This window comes from Pezoporus wallicus, unplaced genomic scaffold (assembly GCF_028554395.1).
Source record: "Pezoporus wallicus isolate ANWC-B61680 ecotype Strahan unplaced genomic scaffold, APGP_CSIRO_Pwel_v1 contig_6899, whole genome shotgun sequence".
Classification (NCBI taxonomy): Eukaryota; Metazoa; Chordata; class Aves; order Psittaciformes; family Psittacidae; genus Pezoporus; species Pezoporus wallicus.
Window position 1 is genome coordinate 374,862 of NW_026638613.1, and position 27,472 is coordinate 402,333.

Below are 27,472 nucleotides of genomic sequence, written 5' to 3' on the forward strand. Positions count from 1 at the left end.
TTTGCATTGAACTGATGGTGTTTGGAAACAGGTAAGGACTAACATTAGTGTACATCTGTGCTATGGGTTTATAAGCAGATTTCTTGCTGCTGGTGCCATGGTTGTTTCTATCTGTGGTTTTGTCTGTACCGCGTGATTATTACTTGGTTGATAACAGCAGCCCAATCTGTGCTAGCAACATGTGTTGGTATTTGTTTTTTTGGTGGTTAGTTTGGCATGTTAGTTTTGGTCTTGCAGATGGGAACTGCTGTCTTGTGCAACCTGTTTGCTCAGACCTTTTTGCCACCTCTGCATACAAGCAGCTCTCAAGAGTATGTCTTTGGGCATTGCTGCCCTCTATGCAATGCAGTGGAATGCTCTTTCCAAGGAGATGATGTTGGGTGTTGTAGTGAGCTGTCTGGGTGCACTCTCATGGGAAGAAACGGGCATCAAATGTGTCAGTCTTGTGCAGAAAATCCCGGTGTGGCCAAAGCTGGTGAGCTTTGGGTGACTGCCTGGGAGCGGGTCAGGACAGACAAAAATCTTAGTTAAATCCGAGCAGAACAGTATTTAGTCGATGTTGAAGGTATCAGTCAGCAGTGAGCCCCCAGACCCTCCAAGATGAAGGATCCAAACTCACAAACTACTGCGTCTCCAGGTGTGCTTTATCCAGTTCAAGAGCATCTGGTGGATTATTTCTAGGTATCACATACTGCAGCCGTTACTACACGTGGGCACCTGCTTAAATCACTGTAACAGGTCAATATGTAAAGGTGAGATACAGTCTAAAAATGACTAAATTATAGCAGTCACCTGCATTGTTTCAAGATACATGTTAAAATTGCAAAATCCAATAGGATAAATCTGGAAACAAAAAAAAGCTTTGTACTCAGCACTTGATCCTGAAGAAGGACATCACAGAGTTTTCTAAATGTTTACGTGTCATTTCAAACGCTCTTATTTAAAACTGGAGCCCTCAACCAATTAACATGAGTGAGGAATGAATCAGTCATTCTCTGCTCTCTTGAGTCTTTGCTTCCAGGTTCTTTCTGTGTCACTGACCTGTTTAAATACAAAGTGAAGGACAAGAAGCCTCTTCTACAGATCACATGGAAAGGTTTCAGAAGATTGCATAAGGGCAAAGAGGTGTTGGAAGGAAACAGTTTGGGCAGTGTATAGTGAATAAAGCCTTTTTTCATTGAAGAAAATGGTTTATGTTTGTGCAATCATCCTTTATTTATGTTTGCCATGTTCCTTCCCAAATGAAATAACCCAAACCAGGCGTCACACTCAGAATGGGGCAGAAGGGCCCTCCTCTGACTTTCTCTGTGCACAGCTTTTATAATGATTTAGACTGTTCTCAAAATAACACTGGTCGGTTGGTGGTTTGTTCTGTTATTAAGGAAAACTTCTATTATAAGCAAATAATGTTTTTTATGGGGTCTTCCAAGCAACGTGGTAAAAGCTTTCTCTACTGGTCTGCAACTCTTGCTGTGGAAAAAACAAACTTTTTGAGTAGCTACACGTAGGAAACTGTGCCACTGAGGAGTGGAGTTTTCCTCAGCCTATTTACATAATTTCTGCATCACCAGTACAACTAAGCAAGGAAACAAGAGCATATTTGCAAATACTTTCAATTCCCAGCATTCCTGCATTCTTCTTCATTCTCTGCAGTGTCTCTCACTTGGGCTGCGAAGGTTACGTTTCTACCTGCCTTGGTGGTGTGGTGATATTCTAAGGATAGAATAAGCCTGACTGCTGCAGCTTTTTTGTTGGGTTTTTTTTTCAGCTGAGTCCAAAAATGGGTTTATAATAAACCATTTCCTGCTGGTTGAGCTTGAAAATTACACGTGAGAACTTTGTGTAGATAATGAGTCCAAACCCCCATGGTTATTCTGTGCTCATAGTCAAAGTTTTTTAACACAGTTTACAGATGCTTTGTAAATAGTTTAATCTAAAAATAGTCTGATAATACTTCGTTCGTCACCCATGTCCATCTGTCACCCTTCCTGCTCTCATGAGTTGGCAATTAGATTATTTCCTAACGAAAAGTAGTCTGGCAAATATTTGCATGGAGAGCAACAAGTCAAATGTTAGTGTGAATTAAAATAATTTGTCATTACTGAATAAGAAGTAGATTGAGTTAACACATATTTGGACATCAAAATATGTTTTCTTATACTTAACTGTTAGGTGCGTGAAATTATTGATATGTAAATAAAATTACTAAAAATGTGCAGGAGCATGGATTGATTACTTATGTTTTTGTTAATTTTTTGAACACAGGAAAGATTTTTCTTGAATATTGCAGTAGGAGTATTTCTGTAATGTGCATATCGTCAAATTTCACCAGCAACTAGTGTGAGCTGGTTATTTTAATTACTGAGGTCACTGCAGGAGTTGGTAACTGTCCAGGTGCATAGACGCACCTGTGTACCTAAATGAAGTTACTCAGCGCAGTACATGGTACGAACACAGTGGATGTAACCATTTTGGAGGTCAGACCGCTGGAATGTTGACTCTTTTGTCTGGGGATTTTTAGAGTGTTTAGAAGTCGATAGCTGAGGTTTATTTCCTGAAGAAATTTGACATGGGCAGAAGATACTCTAAGCTACCTACTTTGCCTAGTTAACTTCCCAAAGATTTTTCTGAACAACCTTATATGCAGGTTGTTCTGTTTGGTGCTCTTGCTGAATGGATAAGACTCTCTAGAGGTCTGGTGGTAAAAGTATTCCTACAACAGACTTATTTGTTCAAAGATCTGTGTTTCAGGCTCCCCATGGGAGCAGTTTGTGTGATGTGGGTAGTGACAGGATATATGCAAAAGCCCAGCTCTGCATGCTGTTCTTGGCCTGATTGCTGCTGCTGCTCTGGGCTGTGTACAAATTCAGTGGTAATCACTCAGCTCCTTAAACAGAGTAGGCTAAAAGAGCCATGATAATGTTTTATTGTGTTAACACCACCATTTTCAAAATAGTTAACATTTCCTATTTTGTCTGTTGCCTTGTCAGCATCACCCTTCTGTGGCAAGAGGTACCTGAAAGGAAAGTTTCCACATATCAATGCACTGCCAATGGTAAGTACCTTTTTACCTGATTGGAGGTGGTGTGGTTCCTTCTCACAAATAGACCATAAGCTGACTTGTATTGCAAATAGTATATTTTAGAATGACTACTTCTTAGTACACAAGTGGATTATTTTAATTTTTTAGGAAACATCTAGACCATTATTCTGTATGACTAAAACATTACCCTTGCATCTGGATTTTATCTTGTGGAAAGTAAGGCAGCATGTTAATTTTGAAGCGAGAAGTGTGACTTGATAATAACGTAGTTCGTCCTGTTGGCAACTGATTTTGCTTCCTCTTTTGCCAAAAGCCTGTTGAGGACAAGCTGTAGCCAAGCTGAGTGCTCTGTTGCCCCAAGTTGGGTGCTCTGTGCAGTTTGTTTCAGGATTAACAGCTTCTCCTTGGAGAAAAAAAGAATATAAAAATTCTATGTGATGTCAGGTGTATTTTGCTTCAGCACATTTGATAGCATAACACTAGTGAAGCTAAAGTCTTAGCTTCTTTGGAAAGCGGTTTGCTTCATGCAATCTTACTTTGTTTCTGGAATATTACTCAAAGTTACAGACTATTGGAAGTTTGCATTTGCAGACTGTCTTTATGGTTTACTTAACGCCTCCTGATACTTGTGCGTATGGAAAGCAGAGGTGAGGTCTGAAGAGAAGGGCTGGAGCTTTCTGCTTCAGCTTTGATCAAATCTTTTTTCAGCAGTTGTGGTATCTTGTGTTGTCACAGTTGAGATATACAAGAATGGTAACTGCAGCCTTAGCCTTAAGAAATAAATGCATAAGGTGCTAGCCTGAGTTTTGTATTTCAAGCATCTCTAGATCACTGTACTCAGAACAGAAATTAAAGAGATGGTATTTCCATATTGAAAACTCAATTTGGGATCTAAGAGTTGAGCTGGGTTCCTTTGATTGGCATGTGGACATGCATGTAAAGAATATGCAAAGGTCTGAGTGAGGATATAATTTATTTAAAACTCCACTGTCTTCACCCTGTGAGCAAAATGACTCCAAGAGAGTTTGCTTGGATGTAACTGCTTACTTTGAAATGCAATAAGTTATTCTGTTGAGTCTTGATGACATCACAGCGTGAAATGTAATTAGCATGTATTTGGCACTAAGTAAAGCGAATATAACTTTGAAATCAGAAGATCTGCACTGTGTGTATGTGTCATTTAATAGCCTATTGATTTGGGATGAATTTCAGCTGATGGGCATGAATTTGTTGAGTGAGAAGGCATCATCTTTACCTGGTCACTTAGCCTGGTATTTTGACTTTCCAAAACTGAAACTAGCAATGCTCTCAGGCTTTTCTATTATTGCTGAGTTTTCATTATTGTTGTTGACCTTTTTCCAAATAAAAGGTACTCTGATTTATCTTTATTTTGTAGTAGTTGAGAGTATGGTTTTAGTTATGGTTTAAAATATAGGTCTGTATTACTGCTTCTCTTAAAAACATGACTCATTCCATATTAACCTAGTCCTTATACTTCATAAAATTTTAAAATACTGAAAGACTGTACTTGAAATGTTACTGCATTTTGTCCTAATTTTCCCCCTTCAAATTATGTTAGAAATTCAGAATTGCATAGTCTCAAGGGCATACTAGTTGTTGCAGTGATCGTAAAACATACTCAACTTTTGTAGTGAAGTGAAAGACTTCCCACTCTTTTCTTTAAGGGCTGCTTTTGTGCTGTAAGTTATTGTATTTTATTATTCTAGAGATTTCTGAACAATTACCTCTTAATTAACTATGGAACAGTTTGAATGTAATTAAAGAGACAAGCTAGACACATTCTTCATCATCCCCAAAGTAACAATAACTTAATCTGGTTTATAGTAAAGAAGACTTTTATAGGTTTGTATTACGTTTTTATTTTCTGATGTATGTAGACAAAGTGTGGGCCGGAGGTTGACCTGAAAAAGCAGTTTGTGTTCTTCTCCCAGACAGAACTTAGCTACCCGTGTTCAATACATATATTTGAATCAGAAAGGATCCTTGCATTTTTGATCATGATTGTCAGTTCCATTTCTTGGTACTGAAAAAAAAAGGGGGGGCAGGGGGTGTAAACCATAGACGTTACACTTCCTCTTCTGCTTTTTCTTTGCTTTTCTATTTTAAAAGTAAGTAAAAGATGCTTATTTTTTGCATCACGTACAATATGTTAACTGATAGCTAAATAGGGTGTAATATCAGTTACCACTTAAAAATATATTCTAACTGTTGGCAATTTTTTTTTTAAATAAAATGATGTTGTGATATAGGCTACTAATAAAGACTGTGATTGTGTTCAGTTGGTGTAAGTTCTCCTTCCCATTCTTCCAGTCAACTGTAACCTTCCTCAGAATCTCAGAAGGATGCAAAGGCTTAACAAAAAAGGCCTGTTAAGTGAAGGAAAACTAGGTATAATTCTTGGGACAGCATGAAATTTTGGACTGTTCTGAAACCAGTGGATGCTGTTATCAGTGAAGGAAGGTGAAGTGCAGCATGTTTTCTCCAATAACTGATTACAGCTGAATTTTCAGAAATATGTCAGAGCGTTCATACATAAGTTTATTTATTGGATCAGCATGAATTAGCTGATCTAGTGGTATATTTGTTAAAGTGCTAATAGTGTGATACAGAAAAAGAATGTGTGGCAGGGCGATACTTGGTAAGCATTAAACATTTTACGTACCTCTGCATTCTGATCCATTTTCTGCAAGTTTTTTTTAAATTCTGTTTCTTTGCAGAAAACAAGTTAAACACATCAGTAAGATCACTTTCTGATTCAGAAGGAAAACACCCCTTGCCTCTTTTTTGTAGCATTAAAGTTCACTACTGAATGAATTGAGTGAAAGGATAGCTACTGTCCTTAAGAATTTTAAGAAGTGGTGGCTCTACTTTGAGGGAGCATTTGCCAGAGAACTTTCTCTGCTGATTCTGTAACCGTTTTGCAGTTCAGAAATAAGCTTTGACTAAGAATTCTCAGCAGAATCATAAATATGTAATTATCTAAGCAGCTGGGATATTTAGCCACTGGCAGGTGCCCAGTGCAGCACAATCACAAAAGCAAAGGGAAGTGGGCCAGTATCTCAAATCTGGGAAATGTCCTCTAAAACAGAATAAAGGCCATAGCTATTCCTTGCCTATTGCCATTCCTAGGTTTTAAATCATAAATGTGCCTGAAAAGAGGCTGTTCCTGCTATGATACATTGTCTTATGTTACAGCTATTTTTGTGTGTTTTGTTTTGTTTTGTTTTCTTGTCTTCCTTATCCTTCACTCTCCCCTGCCTTGGGTTTTTTGTCTTTACTGCTTTATACTGGTTTTGATTCAATAGTTAATAGCAGCAGTAGTACAGCTCGCATTAGATTATATCTTACTTGATCAGCATGCCATCTGCTTTAGAGGAGAGGGAGATTTTATGTTTCTGCTGTGGGTTCACTGCCATATGCCCATGGTGAAGTTGCATAACCTGAAATAACCCTTTTCCTGCTCTATTATATGAAAGAATTAGCAATACAATGTTAAATGTTCTTGACAATGACTAGGTTTGCTGCAAATTTAAAAAACAAAACTGGGTATTAGGTGTGAGTGAAGTAGGATGTTGTGAAGAAAACCCAAGGACAGGCTGTTTTGTATCTGAGCACGTTAATGTTACTGTCTGGAGAAAACCATGTTAATATGTCACTTGTATCATCAGGTCATGATCCTGGTTTCCTTCTTGTCAACAGAAAGTTGGTAGTAGCTCAAGTCAACAAAAGTAAAAGCTGCCCTTAGTTTCAGTGGTATTGATGCTGGGAGATAATGAATATTGCTGCAGAGCAACAGGATGTCTGTAGGCTGAGAAGAATGACACTGAATATACTGCTGTTACTCTGGAGAAACAGAGACCTGGCCACCAAAGACCCTGTGTTGACATGGCCGTCAGCATGGATGCCAGATCTAGAAGCCTGCACCTGCATACCAAGCTTCTAGTTCACCATGGGAATAGAAATAAAGATAATAGTCACTGGGTTAATGGACCTGTATTTGTAAATGAAGGTCATGTGTGGTGTTCTGATTGTGATTTTATAAAAAATATTAAAAAGCTATTCAAGACAAGGGATCTAGATCCTCCTGAAGTTAATACTGACCATTACCTATAGAGTCACACAAATGAATGGTGTTGATGTCAAATGTGAGCTGTAGTTGCAGCACTTGTACTCAATGATAATGAAATCTTTCCCTTTCATTTAATTTATTTTGGCTGTAGATGGACTATATTTTATTATGGTCTACGTGTGTTGTAAGAATGTTTTATCATGTGTTCAGGTGTTCGACATCTGTCTTTTTTTGTTTTTTAAATACTAATTCACTAGCATAAATTAAATTAAATTCAAGTCCAACAATATGAAAAGGAGAGGACTTTTTTAATGTAATAAACTGGCAAAAAAGCTTTTAAAAATACAGCTATTTCACTCTTTTGCAAGCTTGTTTTCTCTATTAACATAGTCAACATTTTTTTGTGAAAACAGTCATGCACTTCTGGTAAAGAGCATACAGTAAGTCAAATAATATGCTATATGATGGATTGTGAAGAAAGGATTTCAAGTGTTTGTTTCTTAATGAGATTTTAGAATTAAGCCAGCAGTAGTTAAAATGAATAGAGGGCAGATCAGCTGTCAGCAGATTATTTTTTCATGAATAAATGGAACAAATTTAAAACTATCAGGTACATAACACACATATTAAGGGGGAAAATAGATGGTCAAAGGTTAAAGAGGGGATGAAAACACAAGTTTTATGGTCACAAGATCAAATGAGGCATTAGTTAATTTTCCTTTTTTTGGTGCAGTTCAGCAGGAGTTCAAGTAATTCAACTGAATGATTGAACTGGAACAGAAAAGAGTGCCAGAAAAACTGATTACTAATAATATAAACAGAAAAATAATCAAATGGACTTAAGACTTGATGTCAGCATTTCAAATTAAAATGCATTTGAAAAGGCTGGAATCCCATCCTAGTTGCATGGAGCCTGATTTACAGAGAAAACAAATTTATAACAGCTATTCTTACAACAGTTGAGAAATTATTCTACTAATGAGCCGTCAGAATGGATTTAACTAAGAAGTGACTGAGGTGCAGAAGACTTTTTTTCTAGAGACCTACCATCTGGGAAATGGGAAGTAACTGGAGGAGCAGGTAAGGGTATTTGAACAGAAGGGAACGCTGTGAGGAGGTGACTGTTAAATACATTAGGGATGCTGGGGTTTTGTTTGAAATAGAAGATACAATGCAAGTTATTATTTCCTAGTATTGGCATCCCTGAGGTGATGCTCTGCTCTATAGAGATGTCTAGGCAAGATCACCTTGTCTCCTCCAGATTTCATGATTTTTAGGAAAAGCAAATAACTGGTATGTTTGAGTTTGTGAATGTGAGCGCAGCGTAGAACAGATTGTTGGCATACCTTCCTACTACCCTAATTCCTAGTTTTCTTTGTATTGAACTTCTAAAACCAAAATCCTTTTGTCCTGAATTGTTCAATTCTGGTTATTACTAAGATGCTTCTTATGCTGTTGTAATTTACTAGAGTCGTGGTTGATAGTCCACCCCAGTCATGAAAGATCAGGACTCTTTCATGTCTGAGGTTTTGGCTCAAGGTGGAAGTTGTGGTGAATAGGCTGTTGAGCCAAGTCGCTTTCATTGACCCCTCCAGTTTTGTACCACTGTTGTTTTTGCCAAAGCCGACTCAAGTTTTTTCATTATAGTTATCTTCTCATGGCCTAGCGTTATTCAAACATGCTTTGACTGTCTCTGTGGCGGTCCGTGTATTTCCTTTTTCTCTGAATGCAAACTAAACTATTGATTTTTGTCTTGCAATAGGACTGTGTCACGGCAGTTACAGGGATTACTCTACTGAGGTTGACAGTACCCCTTGGACTGCTGCTGTTAATGCTTCTAATTCCCATTGGACTGTTTTTCAGTCATCCACAGTCAGATGTGGATTGTAGCTTATTTGGAAGAGAAGTGAATGTTACATGGCGTAACATAACTGCGATCCTCTGAAATCTTAGTCCTAAGGTCTCAGTGTCTGGAGTTCATGGGAACTCTGGTTTTGCACTGAGAGGGAACTGAGGAAGGGTCACTACTCTGCAGTGTGTGTGTGTGTACACTTTTATAATCACAATAGACAAGATTTAAGCACTTGGTCTTCATGGATACCTGTATAGCATCTATGTTCTCTTTCTTTCATAAAGTTGTTTGGTTTTGGTTTCAGACAAAAGAATGTGCTGGAGCTAATCTGTCTAGACTGTGGTATGATGCTTGCTCCAGCAATACGTGGGAAATTATTTGTTAAAATACTAATGAGATGTTGTAGAAGAATTGTGAGGTGAATAAGGAGCCTGTTAAAGGAAGGTCACATCATTTTTGCTCATGGGGATGTCTGGGGCTAAAGGAAGTTAGTTGTCTTAAGAACTGGTCTTGGGCTGATATTAATGTATTCACTAATGAATTCAGCACCAAAAGTAGGAGTGTGCAATAAAATTTGCCAGTAGTGTATAGTTGGGAGATGCTGTCAGTATAGATGAGTATTCTACAGGAACAGCTGGATGGCCTGCAGGACTTGAGTAGGAAAAGTGGACTGAAATTTCGCAGTATAGGATGCATGGTTGTGCACCTCTGGACAGATGGTAAGTTAACCCTAACCTTGGGTGCTTATCACTTGAAAATGGAGGAGGAACAGGAAGACCTCAGTATGTTAGCCAGTAAAATCAAAGCTGTGAAAAATGTAGTCATAAAATGTGTGAGGTGAAGAGGTACTTCTAGTAGGAACAGGAGAGTGTTAATGCTGCTCATGTGCAAGGTAGTACCAATAAATCCCCGTATATAAAACCAAACTACTCTGATAAATCATGTTCAAGAAAGGTGAGTATGAAGTGGAGTAGGTGCAGAAGAGGACTGTGGAAAGGGCAAAGGCAGAGCTGAGTCTGTCTTTCAGGAGGCCAACTGTGAGATTGGTTGGTTTATCTCAGTAAAAGTGAAGTCTGAGAGGGGATACGATTGCTTTCTCCAAATACATGTGGGGTTGATAAAAATGAGTGTAACTATTTTCTAAGTTAGATTCAAGACAGCACTGGAAAGAGAAGAAATGTGTGCATCTTGGCAAGGAGTACATTCATATTGGAAATTAGAAATCAGATCTCATCCACCAGGGGAGTAAGATTTTTCGATAAGCTTCCCAAAATATAATGGGAGGCAAGAAATCCTCGCTAGTTTTAAGATGTACTCATGTTACACAAACTGTGCTCAAAAGGGGAGTCCCATGGTCTTTCTGGCAAGCACAATTTGTTTGCGGAATAACAGATTCTTGGTTTTGAAATATCAGAAAGCTTAATTTTTTGTAACCTGGAGAGAACATCAGCCATCTCTCAGCTATGTTCTTTTGACAGATTAGCAAGTTTGATGTGTATAGAAGTAAACTGCGTCCTTTTAGGAACATGGGACAAAAAAATGTTGCCTGGGAGAAAATAATATACTGAATATGAACATGACAGTTCAGCAAATTCAGTAGTATGTTGAAAGTTCTTAGACTAATTTTTGTCTGATTTGGAAAACAGTTCAGTCTGTTATGTAAATATCTTTAGAGTTATGCTTTGAAAAGGAGTGTTATGTATGTGACTTGTTAAGCCTTCCAAAGAGGACTTGTGACATCTGTACATAGCAAACCTATGGAAAAAAAATACTAATTTTGAGTATTCCTAATGTTATTACCCCAAGATTGATCTGGGACCTTCTGCACAATACGTGAGTGGAGAAACAGCAGCAAAGGCAGAGTTTGATCAGGGTTACTAGAAGTGCCAAGTTACAGCTGCAGCGGGTGACATCTACTTAAAAAAGATTTCAACTGTGCAGGACTCTAAGTTAGGAACCCCAGTGCTTGCTTTTGAAGAAAAAGCATTGCAGTTTTAGCAAAGTTAATTGTTTCATGTACTTTTTTGTGACTTATAACTCACCTGGAAACCCACAATCTGGAAAATCCATAATGGTTTGTAGGCACAGTGCTCTGGGTAGGGAAGGAGCTCGGAGATCTAGGTTGCAGAATAATACACTGATTTCCTTATTCTCTTGCCCTGGCAGCACGTCGTTTGTGTTTTGAACAGTGCTGCCTCCCTGGGAATCTTTCACTGGAAAACTAATGCTTGTTGGAGTAGTTACATATTAAAAAAACCAATAAATCTAGCCTTGCCTCTCCTATCTCTGCTGGCTACACCCATGAAAATTGCCTAGAATTGAACTAAAAGGGCCAGTTTGGAACAGAAGTGAGTGAAACATGGCTGCCCAGTGAGAGGTGTATGTAGCCCTTCCTTGCATGGTTTATAGGACCTGAGTGTCACTTAGGAAGATTTGGAAGGTAACACTGTGGCTTGTTTACACAAGCAACTTGCTGCGCACTGTGTAAGGGTTGAGAAACGAGAGTATGCTGTTACCATGTGCGTGGTTTTAGGGTGTTTGAAGAGAAATTTTTGGCTATCTTGTTTTTTAAATTCATTGTGTTATACTGTGCTTCTGTTTTTGTATGTTAAAATCCTGTGATAAGAGTGTGTAATTGGGAAGCTGAGTTGAAGAATTGGGTGGGGAGACACTTCTTTGTAAAACACATTCTTCAAATACAGTTGATTTGTCAAAAGGTAAAGTGTTCCTTTACTTGCTATATATTCTTAGAAGAATTTCCTAATAGACATCTTGGGTTAAATGAAAAGAGTGATGCTGTCAAAAAGCAGGGATATATTGAAAGGGGGAGGAGGACAATTGTTTCTGTAAAAATAGGTGAAAAAATCCTCCCAAACGAAGCATTTTGAAGAAAGGGTTTTGCTTCCTTTCTGCTATGCAAAGTTGCAATGGGAGAAGCGACTGTAGGATCCGCAAAGTGTGGACTTCAGTGTAGGAAGTACATCTCTGTCCCTTGCAGCCCAATCTAGGTGAGCTGTATGGTTGGTTTTTTGTTTTTTTTTTTTTAATAATACCTAGAAAATCATTTGTTTTGGGAAACTTAAATCTACTAAATATTTGCTGAATGAAGAAAGAATCCTAGACAGAAGCGTATGTGTAACATTTTGCCTCACACTGGGATAATGGCTGCAAATTTCTTGAGCTTCAGCTGTTTAATAAGGCATTCCCAACAGCGGGAGCCAAGAACAGAAAAGTGCCTGTTCCCATGATCCTTCTTCCTTTCCTGTCTCAGCCTGTTCCCTCAGAATGCTTCCCTGCTCGCTAGATTCTAAGCTAGGTCAGTGCTTGTATTTCTGCTGTGTTCACTGGGGCTCAGCAAGGACCTATCTGTAGGAGGCTGCTTGCTATATAGTTAAAAAATAAGAGAAATGGCATTCTCTCACTACAGGCTGTATATAGATTGTTTTTTTTCCAAATGTCCAGTAGACTTCTTACATAGCTATTTATTGTTTTGTTTTTTTTTTTGTTTTGTATAAACCAAGGGCCAGCACTTAATCCTTGTTTAATGCTATAAGTACTTCATTTCACTGCCCAGAGGAGCTACTGAATGTAGATGAAGATGGCAATATTTAACATCGTATGTATCCTAACTCAGAAACATCTAACACTTTCAGGGATGACTAGAAAAGCTATGTTGCATCTTGGCGCTTTCATTATCTTTAAATACAATTCGGTGTTTTTATCTCCCACAAAAGAGGCAGGTGGTTTTTTTATGGGTTGTGCTAGGAAGACAGAAGCAGCAGCAGCAGTGGTGCAGACTATGTGGAGCACCTTGATTGGTAAGAGGAGTAGCAAGTGGTATGAAGAACATGTATTAAGATAAAACAACAAAGTCCTATAAAGGAAATTTTGTTGTTGTTGACATTTTATGGTTTTTCTTGTTGACCTTGACTGCTTGTATTATGATCTCTCCAAGCACAGGAACAAAGTCTCACATGTTTGTGCAATGTTAGCATAATAGGGCCCCCATCTTGGAAAAAGGGTCTTGGGATGCTGCTATTACCACAGATAAATAGCGGTAATGTTCATAATATCTAGTTTTAATTGCAGAGAAGGTTCCTTCAGCAAAAAGAGAAATACCTGAAATAGCAGAATAGAAAAATTAAGTAAAATGCAAAAAATCCCTGTGATCTGTTGTGTTGCTTCATAATTGTGTGTGTATTTTGTAGTTCTTTTTGTATAGTGCCATTTTATCCAAATGTATATAACAAGGTCAGAGTTTTTACAAAAGTTTGTATCAGCGCATATTGTGATTTGTGCTCTGATAGTAGTGCTCGTGACTACCAGAATTCTTTTGGTTTTATATAATCCTGGCTTTGCAGCACTGTAATTCATTTGCTGTCTGTTTTGCAGTGCAGAGAAGCGATATAAACTCTGCACACAGACTTGTCTGGCTTTTTCTTCTTTACAAGTCATCAAAGCACAGCTGCATGGGCTGCCACCCACTCCTCTGCATGCATACCTGCTCATTTTCCTCTGAGGCACTGATTTGTAGTAGCCTTGGTTTTTTCCTGATCTTTCAATGTTACAAGTGGAATTGAGGGGCATGGTAAATAGGGATGAACTTGGTTACATATGGCTACTCTGTGAAAAATGCAGCTTGTTTATGTCTAGAAATTGGGTCAGGTTTTAATTGCGGCGTGAGGATAGCTAGCGCTTGAATAGTTTCCCTCTCAGTATAAAAAGGGACAAAAAAAGGATCTGCAGTTATCTTTTTCTGGCACTAACAAAAGTATATTCTGTATGTATAAATGTAAAGTATAATGGGTCTAGAAAGCCCTACAAACCTTTAACTACTTGCAAGTGCTCTCAGTTTTCTTTTGACAAAATGAGCTTTTTTCCCTTTCAGTAATACATGTTATGGCATATCTGCAGTGAACCTCCTTCTCATCTGGTTGTTGCTCTTCTGAATAGACAGATGAGTTTGCTTCACCTGAGGCAGAAAATAACTTTTATATACTTTGAATTATATGTTTAAGAGTCTAGCAGCTTTAGGAGCCGAAGTTCAAGTCAATGATCACTTGACAATGCTGCCTCGTTCTTCCACCTCAGGCTGCCTTACATAGCCTGAATCAGGCTTTTGCCCTGATCTTTATCCACAGAGGTTGCGTAAGTGAGTAACAGTGTCTGCTTTTCTTGCTTAACTGCGTAGTTTCATCGGATTTGGCTCTCTTAATTGCAGTTCAGGTGAAGGATATGATGGCAGAGTACTTATTGTTTCTGTGGTTATTTAATAGCATATTCAGTTATAATAATTTCAATTCAGGTAATATATTAAATGATTAATGTTGTTAAAGTCAGTGGAAAGGCAGCTTCCCTGGTTTCTCTGAGGGGGAATACTCTTACCAGGAGATGGACCAGATTGACCATGAAGCCTGTGGTTTTGTCTGGTGGAAGGCAGCTCTCAGCAGCAGCAAGGAACCTGTGGGTTACGCAGTAGTCATCTGAAGAAAAAGCATGTAGAAATGGGTGTTAATCTGCCAGCAGGAGGGGTTAAGTGTCTGTTATTGGCTTGTTCTGTGGTTTGAAGAAATTTTTGTTGTGGATTTTTGTGTGGTCTGTCTGAGCCAGGACTTCTCAGAAAACCACTTGCCTTCATGTCCATAACATACCCAAACCTAAAATTCTATCCCTATTTCTATTAAGACTAATTAAACCTTAAAAATTGTATCAGATGTCCTTCCCTCTGTAATGCCAGCTTTGCCTAGGGTAAGTGTAACTAAAACATAATTATAAAATGAAAATAGTATTTTCCTTCTGCTGATACTCTTTGCATGTTTTAAGATAAGCTGTTGCATTAAACTTATTGGAATAGGAGAAAAATCAAAGATAGGAACTAGTTCTTGACTTGATTCTGGTTTGATACAAAGCAGGCAGTGTGAGATTGATTGCAGTGTTCTAGCTACAGAGGCAAATTTGCTTATTGATAGCTGGGCTCCTGTTATTATTCATAGGTATAAGATATGTGGATCTCCGCATTCACTGTTTGAGTGAAAATTACTGATAGTGGAGACTTTCACTTAGCTCGTCAAGCCCACCCTAATCCTGACAATTTTGAGATAATCTCCTTAATGTTTAAATGTTTTCAGCACATATAAAGCAAAAGCACAGCAAGGGATGGATAGGGATGTGTTCATCTTTTTTACCTCCTTTTTAAGTACCTTTTAGCTTTCCTGCTAAATGTGACAGTTATTAGAAAAAATAAATTGTACAATGGATATAAAAATATCCCATGTAATGAAAGTGGCTTTGGATCCCAGCTGGCTTTGTATTTTGTTTCTTCTTCCAGCTCTTGTTTCTTTTTCTCAATTTTGAATCCTCTAGTTTTTAATAGTTGCAGTGTTAAAGTGAATTTTAAGATAAAATGAAAATTTAGGAAATAGAAAAACATAGACAATGCTGTTACCAGATAGCAAATGATGTTCTTAATAATTCAGTATTCTCTTCAGTCCTGATGGATTTAAAGGTAAATAGACAACATGCAAAATCAGTTGCAGCTAAAGTTGATTTCTTTGTACAAATACTTTGGTATGCATAAATATGTAAGAAATTAAACAGCTGGCACAGGGTCTCTGGTTTTGTCCAAATCTTAAGGCTAGGAATATGATTTTATCTATTTATTTACAAGAATAAGAGCTAGCTCTAGAAGGAAGTTCTGTAAAATGTGCTATTAGGAGAGTGTGCTTCTGCAAGCTGATGGAAAGTGAAGTGATTTTATACCAAGAGTAAAGACAAGCAGCAGTGGTTACTGTTTCCCTTCAAGTCTATCTTTCAGACTTTTCTGAATGTTCCAAATTAATCTGCCCTAAAACTATAAAATAAACTATTATCCACCAAAATGTGAGCACAGGTCACCTCTTGAGGGGATGGTGTTCCTTAGTCTTAAGTGTTTATTTAGAGAACTGTTTCTATGTAGTTCTCTTATTTCTGTTTCCTCTCTGTGGCAGACATACCCAAAGCAATGAGTCGCACTTCTCTCTCAGGAGAAGGCTTGAGGCAATTTAGTGTGTATTGCCAGGGTTTCTCCTGCCAGCTCTCCATCTTCAGTGAACCTCTGCAGGATACTCTTTTCTGCTTTTTTTGCAGAGAGTGTCAGGCATCTGGAGAGAGAAGGGGAGGACAACTGGTTTCAAGGTAAATCACAAAACACAAACCAAAAGCAAACTCAGTGGATTAGGCCATATTCTTTAAAAATGTAGTTCTCTGCAGTGACTTTCAACCTCCTTTGAAATCCCCAACATGGTCTAGTTTTGCCAGAGGAGTCCATGAATTACATTGTTTGCAAAAGGTGCAGAGAAGAGGAGCCCCATGCTGATTGTACTCTACTTGATTTCTCCATGATAGAAGAGAAGCCGGAGAGGCCATAGAGGGACCTCTGCATTTCAGTAGGTAGCCATGTATACTGTGCATTTTCCATCTTGCTGAGCTGGCAGTCACCAGGAGCAGTTGTTTCCCCTTTGCTGGTGACTCTTCCATATAAATACAGTTTAAAGATGGAGTAGTATGTTGTATTGCATTTCATGATGCATCACTTGTAGTACTGACAATCAAAGTCTCAGGATGGGAAATAATAAAATCGGATCCAAGAATTACTTATGATCTCCTTGATACTCGCTCCTCCCAGCCTCACTGCTGCACAGGACCAATTTAAGATAATGGCTCTGCCAGCGTCTGACCCAGCTTCATACCAATGAATAACTTAGTACTACTTTTTCTTTCTCTCTATGTAGATGTCTATATGGAAAAACGTTTGCACCAGCTTATGTGGTGTAATAAAAACTATTAAAAACTAATGCGACTTCTGTACATATAGTTGCCTATAATGAAAGTTATGCTTTAATTTGGGAAGGTGCACAATAGGGGTATTGTAATTTAGCAGTGGCTGACATGTCTTTCAAAATTCCCAAGTAGGTTGTACTATAAATATAGTCTCTTGTTTTGCAATTGACATTTTGCTAGTGGGTGGCTAATTTGAAGGGAACTAGACCAGAGATCTAATATTAATAACTTAATAGCTATGTGGATATTTTAAGTCTATTTTTCTACTTATTTATAGGTATATATCATTCATCTGTACTGTGTAGCCGTCTTTGCATATATGTTTAATTCTGAAACTTTTGCTTTAGTAACATTCATGCTTATGTGCCTTTGAATCAAAAGCTTAAAAGTAATTTGGTTATATTTCTCAAAATCACTTTGAGTATGATGTTTTCAAAGTAATGGCACTTAAACTGTTTTAAGAAAAGCCTTGCTTCTGACGTAAGGCCTGAGAGGAAAGCCAACAGTGCATTGTCTACATCTTGCCTTAATTTGAGAGTCAAAGCAGCATTAATACTATATGTTTTCCTGTGTGTAAATTAAGACATAGGGCAATTTTTAAGCATCCAGTGGAAGTGGGTAGCTCATAGGCAAACTGAAGAGGAATAAAATAAGAAGGAGCATGTCAAAGAAGCTTGATCCCTTGGGATTAGAGTAAAATGTGCATTCAAGTGCACATCACTTCTCATAGCACATGTTACTATACCAAAGAGACGTTATGTTCTGGTTTCCTCTGATGGGACAAATTTCCATGTAGGTTCATATCTCTTCTACCTACTCACCTTACCTCCTGCCTTCGTTCTTGCAGTTATACTCATCTGTAACTTAATAAGCATGTGTGATGCTTGTCCTTGTCCTTTTAATGAATTCTTAAATGAATTTATAATAAGGCAGGAGGATTATGTGAGAGATGCATTATACTTAATAATTTTTAAATCTTTGTTTTGTCACATACCCAAACATTTTCAGATGCATTCCACTGAACTTGATAGAGGAGTGCTGCGGTACTCCAGGCTGTGACTGCTGACTGCAGAATTTGTGTGTGTTGTCTTTGCATCTTTTCCCTCTTGTGCAAGTAACTTTGCTATAAGTGCTCAACTCAAGGGAAACAAAAATCGTTTCCCCACTATCTGTAGAGTTTGTCATTCATTTAATTAGCTGCCTTAGGAGGTTTAAGCTGTGTACTAGAAGGTGTTTGCTGGATGAAAACCCTGCAGGCTGTTATCTGTGAAACTCGCCTGTCAGTAGAAGCATCAGCAGTACCTTCAACCACATGCTGCATCTTCTGCGTCTGTTGTGTGAGGAAAGGCCCATATTAGTTCCAAAGATCTAACAACACACAGGTGTACTTCGGAGGGCAGCGTGCTACAGCTGTTTGCTTGTTGGAGGGCATGGTTATCAGTGGTAGAGGAAGCATAGCACGGGGCTTTGAGCTTTCATAGTTCTCCTGGCAACTGCCAATGTCCTTCCAAAACTGATGAGCTCTTTGTATTTTATTTCTTCTGCCTATCTGCCCAAAACTGTGTCTCTGCCTTTGTTTAAGTGTAGTTTATATTGTCATTGTTATGAAAGAAACAACTGTGGATATGCAGACTCTGTGCAGCAAGTGGCTTCCTTCCATTTTATTGCAGATATCCAAAGATTTCAATTTTAAGGTTTTTTTTTTTTTTTTTTTTTTTTTTTTTTTTTTTTTTTTTTTTTTTTTTTTTTTTTTTTTTCCTGGCTCTTACGTACTTCACTGTGCATGATACAGCTCTGGGCAGAGAACCAACCCAAAACAATTTGTTGTGTTACTGATACAGAGAGCTTAGCTGGAGAGATTGGTGTTTGAGGCATTACGTGGGATCCAGGCCATTTCAACTGCTTAAGGTTCAGTTATTCTCCATTGATAAAATTCAGCTGGTAGTGTTTGTCCAATTCACAGTGGTCCAAGGAAGAACTGACACCACGAAAGCACACACCTACTCTGGTGATGAGAGTTGTCTGTGAAGTCAGATAATGATGCCCATGTTTAAACTCTGCAGGGCCCTTGAAGCATGATTTCTCTCGTTTCACAATCAGCTTGAGGCATGTTGGGAGTGACTGTCATGGGGTTATTTTGCAGCTTTTGACCCTTCCTCGTGTATTTTTCTCACTCTTCTTGCATGACTGTACTTGGTTTTTAGTTCCAGACTCTGGGAATATAATATTCATGCATGTGCTTATTGCATGTTTTCCTGTATGTAATGTAGCTCTGTTGATTTCACTGTAATCATGAGAATCCATCATAAGGTGCACACTTAATCTGCCAAGATTTATAGACAAATTTGAAGATTCTGTAGTAGTTTAAAAAAAGATGATTTTACAAACCTTCTTTTTCCTTTCAGGTGGCATTTCCAAAGGTTTTTCTTCTGCTAAGAATCATGTCTGCATCTGGGCAATCCCACTTGTCCTTGCAATATTTACTCGCTTAATATTTTCTATCAAAAATAGTAAACCATTTTTGCAAAGTATTAATATATCAAGCCACAACACTTTAAACGCCTTAAAAACCTGTATGCCAATCCTGCTACTGCAGTGAAAATGTCTGTCAAACACTGTGCACTGGAAATACTACTCCTGCGCAAAGTGCTCATATTTTGAACTTCTGCTGATCTACCAACACATTTAAGGAATTTCCAATGCCCTGTGAAGAATTGCAGGCAATGGCAATAGACAGTCCCATTTGTTGGAAGTAAACAAGTTACTGAGTAACTGTCACACCTACCTAAGTTTTGAGATCTGGGGCTTTCAATGGCTGGATTTCTTGTTTAGTTTGGATACTGACTTGGAATCTATTCTTCCATCTGAATCGATTTTTGAACTTTTTTCCTCTAGTTTGTCTGGTGTTGCATAAATATCTCAGTATGTGCTGCTTCAGCATTTACAGGTCTTAAGATGGTATTTTTGTACACAAACACATAACTTTCAGAAAAGCACCAAAAATTAGTGTCCTTTTGCACGCATTTTTTTGTCTCATATTATTAAAAGCCCTCTGAGTCTGAAAATTGAGTAATGCAACTTTCTGCAAACATGCATATTTTTAGTGTAATTGGAAGATGTTTAGAATTACTGTCTTTAGGCCTATACAGCCAAGAAACCAATTATAGGCATGGTTAGAAAGCGATAGTATGCATTAGTCAAATTATAACAAAGTTCCAATAATGTAAAATTGCTGCACGATAAATTAGTTTGTATAGATTTTGACAGTTGTTGCCTTTAATAAACTAAATTATTAAGCAATACACAGCTGCAGTGCTTCCAAAATTGGAGAAAACCAGACTTCTATTTCCTTGTCAAAGTCTTTTCCATAGAGCAGGACTGCAGGCCCTGGTAAGCCTGGTTTGAGTTGTTTGGTTGACTTTGTGAATCTGTCTGTCCCAAGATGATTTTTGTCTCAGTAAATAGATGATAGATTACAAGAGCTACTTCAAAGACCTTGTCAGGCACATTTTTTTTTGCTGTTAGTCTGATGGAAGCATTCAGTCTTTTGGGTTTGGGTTTTTTTTCAATGTAATTTATGAAAAAATCATGACTAAATTAATGCTGTCTATTTTCACTACAAACCTGAGCCAAGAGTTTAACTCGAGTCTCCTGAGAGTATGCAAGAGAGATGTGTGTTGTAACTCCATATACCTATTGAATTGCAACTTCGAAATAGAAGAACCTGTCTTTCCCTCTAGTAAAGTGTTACTGCAATGCTATAAGCAAAAGCAAAATCTATTTAAATTCTGGAAATCAGGCTACTCACTCTGTAGCTTTCTTACGGTTTCAGGTCCTGAGCTATGTTCCAGCTGCAGGCTTGAGATGTATTGTGGCTGTCAAATGATGCTTGTGTGTACATGGACAAGTCTGTATTTTAGTGGTACGTACTTTAATTACGTATGACGTAATTATGATGTAACCTGCTTTTGGTCCAGTTTAGGACCAAGTCCCACTATCTTTAACATGCATAGACAAGCAAATTAAAGTCCAGTTTGAAGTGGACTCCATCCCAGAAGTGCCACTTGATATTTATTCCAAAGGAACTGAGGCTCCTGCAAGACATGGTCACTGCCTGGCAGATCATCTCTTCCCCTGTCACAGTCCAAAAGCAGCAAGTGCAGACCTTATCTCTGAATGTCCTTAGCTGTAGTTGCTTGCAGTGTTTCATCTCTCACACTTTTTTCCTGGGAGAACATGGTGGCACTGACTCAGTGGGGGTAAATGGAAAGATGAAGGCTGCTTGTTCTGTTTGTGGTGTGGGTGAACCTTTCTGTTTGCAAATACCCAACACTATAAAGCTCAAAAACCTGTCCGCTCAATGTACCATCAAAGCTCATCCAGATGTACACAGTAGTGCTTCCTTGGTGTGCCCCTCAGCAGCTAGTCAAATATACGACTTTCTGAGCACCATCAATGTCCTCTGAAAATACTCTCTGCACTTCTTAAATCGTTAAAAGATGAATTATGGAAATGACAGTGGAAAAGGAAGAGAAAACATGCGTTCACTTGGGGAATTGATATTGCCTATAGGTAGTCAAGGTAGAACAGTAATGTTTTACAGATAAAGATCTTAAACTTCATAGTTTCATTTTCAGAACCTGAAATAACCGTTTTGCTAACAAGTAATGTTTTAATAGTACAGTAACATTTGAAGATGCAATAACGCTGAAGCTTTGCTTGTCTGTAGCATTTTAATCCATGCATACTTTTTTCAGGATCTGAGCAGATTCTCTCATGGGTGAGTCTCTTTTATTGGGATTAGGGCTGTTAGCAGTTTTGGAGTCTGCTTCTGTGATGTGTTCTGAAATTACTGTGTCTGCTATTATCAAGGAAATACCACTTTTATCATGTTTACTTTGTGATCATAAGTATTATTCAGTGAGTTGCAATCTTAAACTTTGCATGCGATAAATGCTTTATTGTCAGTTTAACTTCTGATGTTACGTTTGGTTGTGCTGTGTGTAAGCTTCAAATTATAACAAAATACTTAGCAATCAATGCAGTCCTACTTGAAAATTAAATAGATTTGCTTACATTTCATAAAGCAGCTCTAAGAGGCTGACATGAATTTTTCAACCCAAGACTTTGGTTTTCTCTAAGCTGCTGCTCCTGTTAGTTGTGTGTTTTTCTCTGGTGTGGCAAAAAAGGGATCTGTGGTGCTGTTTACAGAGTCAAAATGGGAAGGCAAATGTTTTTTGTATGTGAACCAACCCTTATTTTGTTAACACATTGCTTGGATTTCAGTTTCTCTGCTGGTGACATTTGTTGGTTGGATGGTCTTTGAAATAGAGGGATTAGAAGGAATAAGTTGTAGCAAGCAGATCAAATATCTCGCTGATAACATTTGGGTTTATGCAAATGAAGAATGAGAAGCAGACCAGAAATTATGCTGCACTCATAGGAAAGACTGAAAATAAGGCCTTATTCATGCTTTGAGCTCTCTGAAGATCCAAATGTATGCATTTCTTTAAGTTCAAGAGAAAGACATTTTTATATAATGTCAGTTTGTACTGAATTCTTTTTCTCTACATGCACATTTCATCGCCTTAGTAGCAGCCTCTGTTATAGTAATATGGAAAGAAAACAACATCAAATACCATTAATAGGTGTCCTGGTGGGGAAGGCAGCAGTAAACAATAGTTCCTAAAAGTAGGTAATTTCTATCTCCCTAATGGGCCAACTTTCAATTTATAAAATGCACATCGGTACTTTTTTAATGAACATGTAATTTACTTTTTTGTCTTTTTTTCCCCTAACTACATGTGATTTAATATCAAAATAAGCAAAAACCCTGGACAGTCACTCAAGAAAGAAATGTTACTTGTTTGTTGGAAATAAATTTTTGATTATTTTTAAAAACTTGCATTGACTTAAGAAGTCCCAGTCTAATAGTAGTAAAGATTTCAGTTACAAGTCATGGAAGAGAAGAATCTATAATGAAAACTGCTGGCTAAAAGCATGGGAAGGTTTTAAGAGATTAAGTCAGTCTCTTTTGAATAGTTATATTCCTTTAATTTAGAGAAGTACAAGACACACTCTTCCCTGTGTTTCTTACAGTTAGCAAAATGAAAAAGTTTGTGGAAAAAAACGCACCCACAAAATGGGTAAATAGGACTGCGTGCTGATCAAGGAGCATGCCCTAGTGGCAGGTGAATCCAGTGTGGCCTTCTCGGGTATCCAGCCCTCCAAGCTCACCGATACCGATCTAGTACTACAAGGAGAAGAGTGACATTTTCACAGAATCTTTTTAATTTTGCCATCACTATTTCTAGTGTGTGCCAAAATAAGTGTGATATGTGTAAATGTGACATCATCACAGGTATTGGTGGTAGCATGATAAAGTTCCTGCTCTGTAATTAATTTTGAAATGGGAAAGTAATGTGTATTTTCATACACACAGATATTTTAAGCTGCAGAGGGAAAGATTCCATGCTCACAATGCACAAATTCATATGGAGTGTGAGCATTTTAGTAACAGATACAATTGCTAAGCTTGCCAGTTAGCGTCATGTAAAATGTTGTGGATGATTTTGAGAACCCATCTTTGCAGTGTTATCTGGTTTTGTTGTCTCCCTGAGGCTTGTAAATCTTTTCAGCCCTTCCCCTCCTGCTTGACTTTTTTTTGTTTTTGTTTTCCCTATAATGAGACTGCAGGTTTGCAGTTTGATTCTTTTCAGATTCTCTGAAACGTGTAGATAGGCATGCATCTTGTAAGAAAGAGAAATAAAAGACTAAGCATGTAACTATGAAGCAACCCACAGCATTACCACAGAATGAAAGTTTCAAGTTTGGATGTAGTAAGGGAAATTCTACCCTATGATTGTAGGTAGGCACCCTGTGATGTTGTTCATTTCATCACATTGCCTGATAGAAATATAATTAAATGTGAGGGTTTTATCCTACATGCTTCGAATTTTGTTAACGTCACTAAAACAAAAAAAAGTGAACATATTCCTTACATGTAATCTGTAACTCTTTGTGGCACATGCCGTAAATGTTATTTATTAATTTGAAGGATAAAAGAATTGAAGTTGGTGGATTCTTTGATGGTAACATTATGTGGTGTAAGTGTCTTCAGAAGTAGATGGCAGTTGGGATCCATTTGACAAATTACTTTTGTCAGTCATTCTTAAAAGACCTGTTAAGTTTGTCTGTGCATTGAATTCTTGCTTAGCTCCCAGCTCTCTCCATCCCATGGCAAGTTAGTTAACTGTAAACAGGTTTCCTGTTGCTGTTATAGGGAGGCTAGTGTAATGATGAATTTCTGGTGTTTTGGGTGTGTTGCGTATTTGTGTATGCTCAGTGGAGAGTTGTGGAGAGGAAAGAAATTCCTGTTACAGCAGCTTCTCTTGGGGGGGGGGGGTGGGTGTGCTACATCACTCTCATTCTGGTTCTTTCTCCTGTTAGGCATCATTTTGGGGGCAAAATCAATTATTTGCTTGAAATAGAGTTTAAATGAATGAAAAATATTTAGTGTAAACTTACATCCTTTGAAGCTTTTATGTTTTAATTGTTGAAATTGCTCCCTCTTGTTTGTTCAGCCAGCATGATCCGCATAGCCTTTCCATGGCCTTTTGCACTATCATTCATTTAGTGTTAATATTGTATAAGTGTGTTAAATTTTGCTTCTGATATTTTTTTTTTAATTGAATTTTATCAAACCAGTTGATATATAGAGTTAGGTTCATAGAAATACAGTACATAATAGCCTAGTAGAAAACTAAAATTACATTCATACAGGGTCAGGCCCTTTTCACTTATCTTGTGAGCTACTCTGAGGAAGTGGTGTTAAAGAGGAGGACCAGAACACTTTAAAGCTAGGGTGGTGGTACTGGAGTGTTTTTCTCAGGAATGCAGTAATGAATAAACTGACTTTTATGATGAGGAAACTGATGATCTCCACCTGATGCTATGTAGCATTTACTTCTCACATCTCTAGGTTGTAGTATTGATATCTCTCATTCTGAAAAGGGGAACAATTAATATGTAAATATTAATTAAACAAATGTTGAGTTTCCTTATATGTTGTGGAGGCTATTGCCATCAGTTTTCATGGCATTCTCCCTTTTCTTGCCTAGGACACTTCCTGTAGTTTTGGAGGCTAATGTCCACTCAGCTGTCAGGGGCTCTGCAGGAATGAGGAAGAAGTTTATTTGAATCTCTTTGGAATTTAAACATGGAAAAGGATTGCTGACCAAAATACTCTCTAGTTCCTCAATCAAAACAAGGAAGAAACATTTTCAAGTCTTATTCAGCTTAGTAACAGACTAAATAGCGAAAGGTTTCTTAGAGGTCAATGATTATTTTTAAGATAATGGAAATTCTGAAATGCTATGTGCTATTTAGGCATGTGTTGCCTTCCCTGATCTTAGTCCTTGTTTTAAGGAGGTGTTTGGGATGTTTCAGTCTTATTTGTAATGTATTTTGTGAGCCTTTGTGGCTAGAGTTCAGTATTCAGGAAATAGTTTGCTGTTTTCATGATCCTCTTCATTTTGGGCAGGGTTATATATTTTACCAGTATGTTGTTTGAAGCAGGCCATACTTTCTCTTGATGTGTGGATTCTTTTCTTGGGGTGCCCTGATAGCATTCCTGTGCCTCTACATTCAAAGATTTCTCCTTAATCCCTTAGTTTATGTAAAATTGCTCTTTAATGATTTAATCTGTAATGAATATTGGTGGTAGGAATAATCACTGTTATACAAATATAGGATCAGTAATTGTTCTTATCACATAGGGAGTGTTTAAATTTTTAAGTTGCTTGTGGAAGTTAATTCCATGAGGATATTTCAAGGATTTTTTCATATCACATGTTCTTTGTAGTTTGTTGGTGTTAAATTCAGATCCAAAATGGTCAGTTTTGAAAACGCTGGGTGGTTTGATCATAGCCTTGTGTTTTGTGTTGGTTTTTTTTTTAATCTGGCTATTGAATTTTAGTTTTATACTTTAGCTAACATTAAAATAAGCTACCGCATCAATACTTAGCCATCTGTAAACTTTAGTCGAAATTCTCATAAAGATCCCCTTTGTCAATATGGGCAGCCAAAACCAACAGAAATTCCTTTAAAGCTACTGTTGTATTCTGTACTAGGGTTTTGTTTTCAACTAAAAGAATGAGAAGAGGGTAGAGTTGAAACTGTGCCTCTATTTTTTTTTTTACATAAATTTAATGTAACTAATCAAAAGATAGTCTTTAATTTTTGTTCAATTATTTTCTTAGCTAAGTGTGTATTGTAATCAGTAGGAAACTGAATGTTGTTTTAATGCTTTCAATAAAAAGACTAGTAGAAAAATAGCTTTTATCCTTTTTTCATCCTTTAAAATAAATATTGATAGAAACTATCATAATATGGTTTGTGTTACAGGTGGTGTAATACCAAGGGCTGTACTGCTGCCACATCACAATTTTGTGGGGTTTCAGAGAGTAGTTCTGGTAAGGACACTCAATGATTTATCTATTTATTTGTCATAAAAGTGGACTGATAGTTTGGTACAATTTAGTATTAGTAACTGCAATTACATGCATTTACAGTATTTGTTAGGTTTCAGTTTCTGCAGTCCTCTGAATCTTTACATTAAGTATTCTTTTATTCAGTGGTCATTAACAGCTCCTTTTGGAGCTGTTACTGTCTGGTGTAAATCCATATTCATTTTGTTGAGAGTTGTTGTGGTATAACACATCAATTCACAGCATGGAGATATTAATAAATGGACCTTTTGACAAAGCACCTTGTAAAAGTCTTACTGTCTGCTTGAAATGTGGAGTCACTATTGCCTTAGTGTGTATTAGGTTTTAAAAATTGGGGGGGGGGGGGGGGGGGAATACTGTGTTTTGATCATAGTCCTTTTTTATTTTCGAGTACTAAAAGCTTGGCTTCCTAAAGGAAAATTTGAATATGTGGTTCAGAGGGCAAATACCCAGACCATGAGCTGTGACTAGTCTCCTTGTCTTAAATTTAATGTACGACTTTGTGATTGTTTTCTTTAAATGTATGTATCTGCAGTCTCTCTATGGTTTCTTTTGATTTTGCACACTTTCCTTAAGCGTATTTTCTTGTCTCTTCTCCAAATGGCCAGAGTTACTTTTTCTAATAAAGGCAAGATTGGTTCTGAACCAGTCTATAGACAGCCATGCTTAGGTATTTTGCAAGAGCACAATTGAGTATTTGTTCTTTCAGCAGTGGATAACTGATAATTACATTTGTATCTGTAGAATCTTTAATATATACTGTAATTTAACAAATGTCTTGTGGGTGTAGCAGATGTCTTTTCTTTTTTCTTCCTTTTTTTTTTTTTAATCACATTTCCTTAAGGTTTTTGGCAAGCTCTATTAGTGTACTATCTTAGGTCTATAGAAGGTACTCAAAGGCAATTTGTTTTAACAAACCTTATATTGCAAGTAGACCCCTCACAAGGTAGAGAAGGATATTGCTGACTGTACTTTATGTCCTTCCTCTTGTAGGTAACTGTTGTACTGGCTCTGCTCCAACAAATCACTTAAGCAATTGAAGTCAATGGGACTAGAATATGTTTAAATAATCTTCTGGGTTGATCAGTATCTATGTATACTTTCACAAGCTCTTTACTGTTTCCTAAAAACGAGGTGGGGTTCGCAAGAAATTCTTAATG

General features: G+C 37.5%; 1 protein-coding gene across 5 annotated transcripts in view; it reads left to right on the forward strand.

Moving 5' to 3' along the window:
- The window catches only part of TBL1XR1 (TBL1X/Y related 1), a 110,851-nt gene that overhangs the window by 49,327 nt on the left and 34,052 nt on the right, over window positions 1-27,472 (forward strand). For 2 of the 5 annotated variants that reach the window (XM_057411571.1, XM_057411575.1), the window contains exons 2-3: window positions 2,991-3,055; window positions 26,209-26,276. The gene's annotated coding sequence lies outside the window, so the exon portion shown is untranslated. Of the gene's footprint in view, window positions 1-2,990; window positions 3,056-24,923; window positions 25,138-26,208; window positions 26,277-27,472 lie in introns of all 5 variants that reach the window. The other 3 variants (XM_057411570.1, XM_057411574.1, XM_057411572.1) reach the window with 2 other exon arrangements.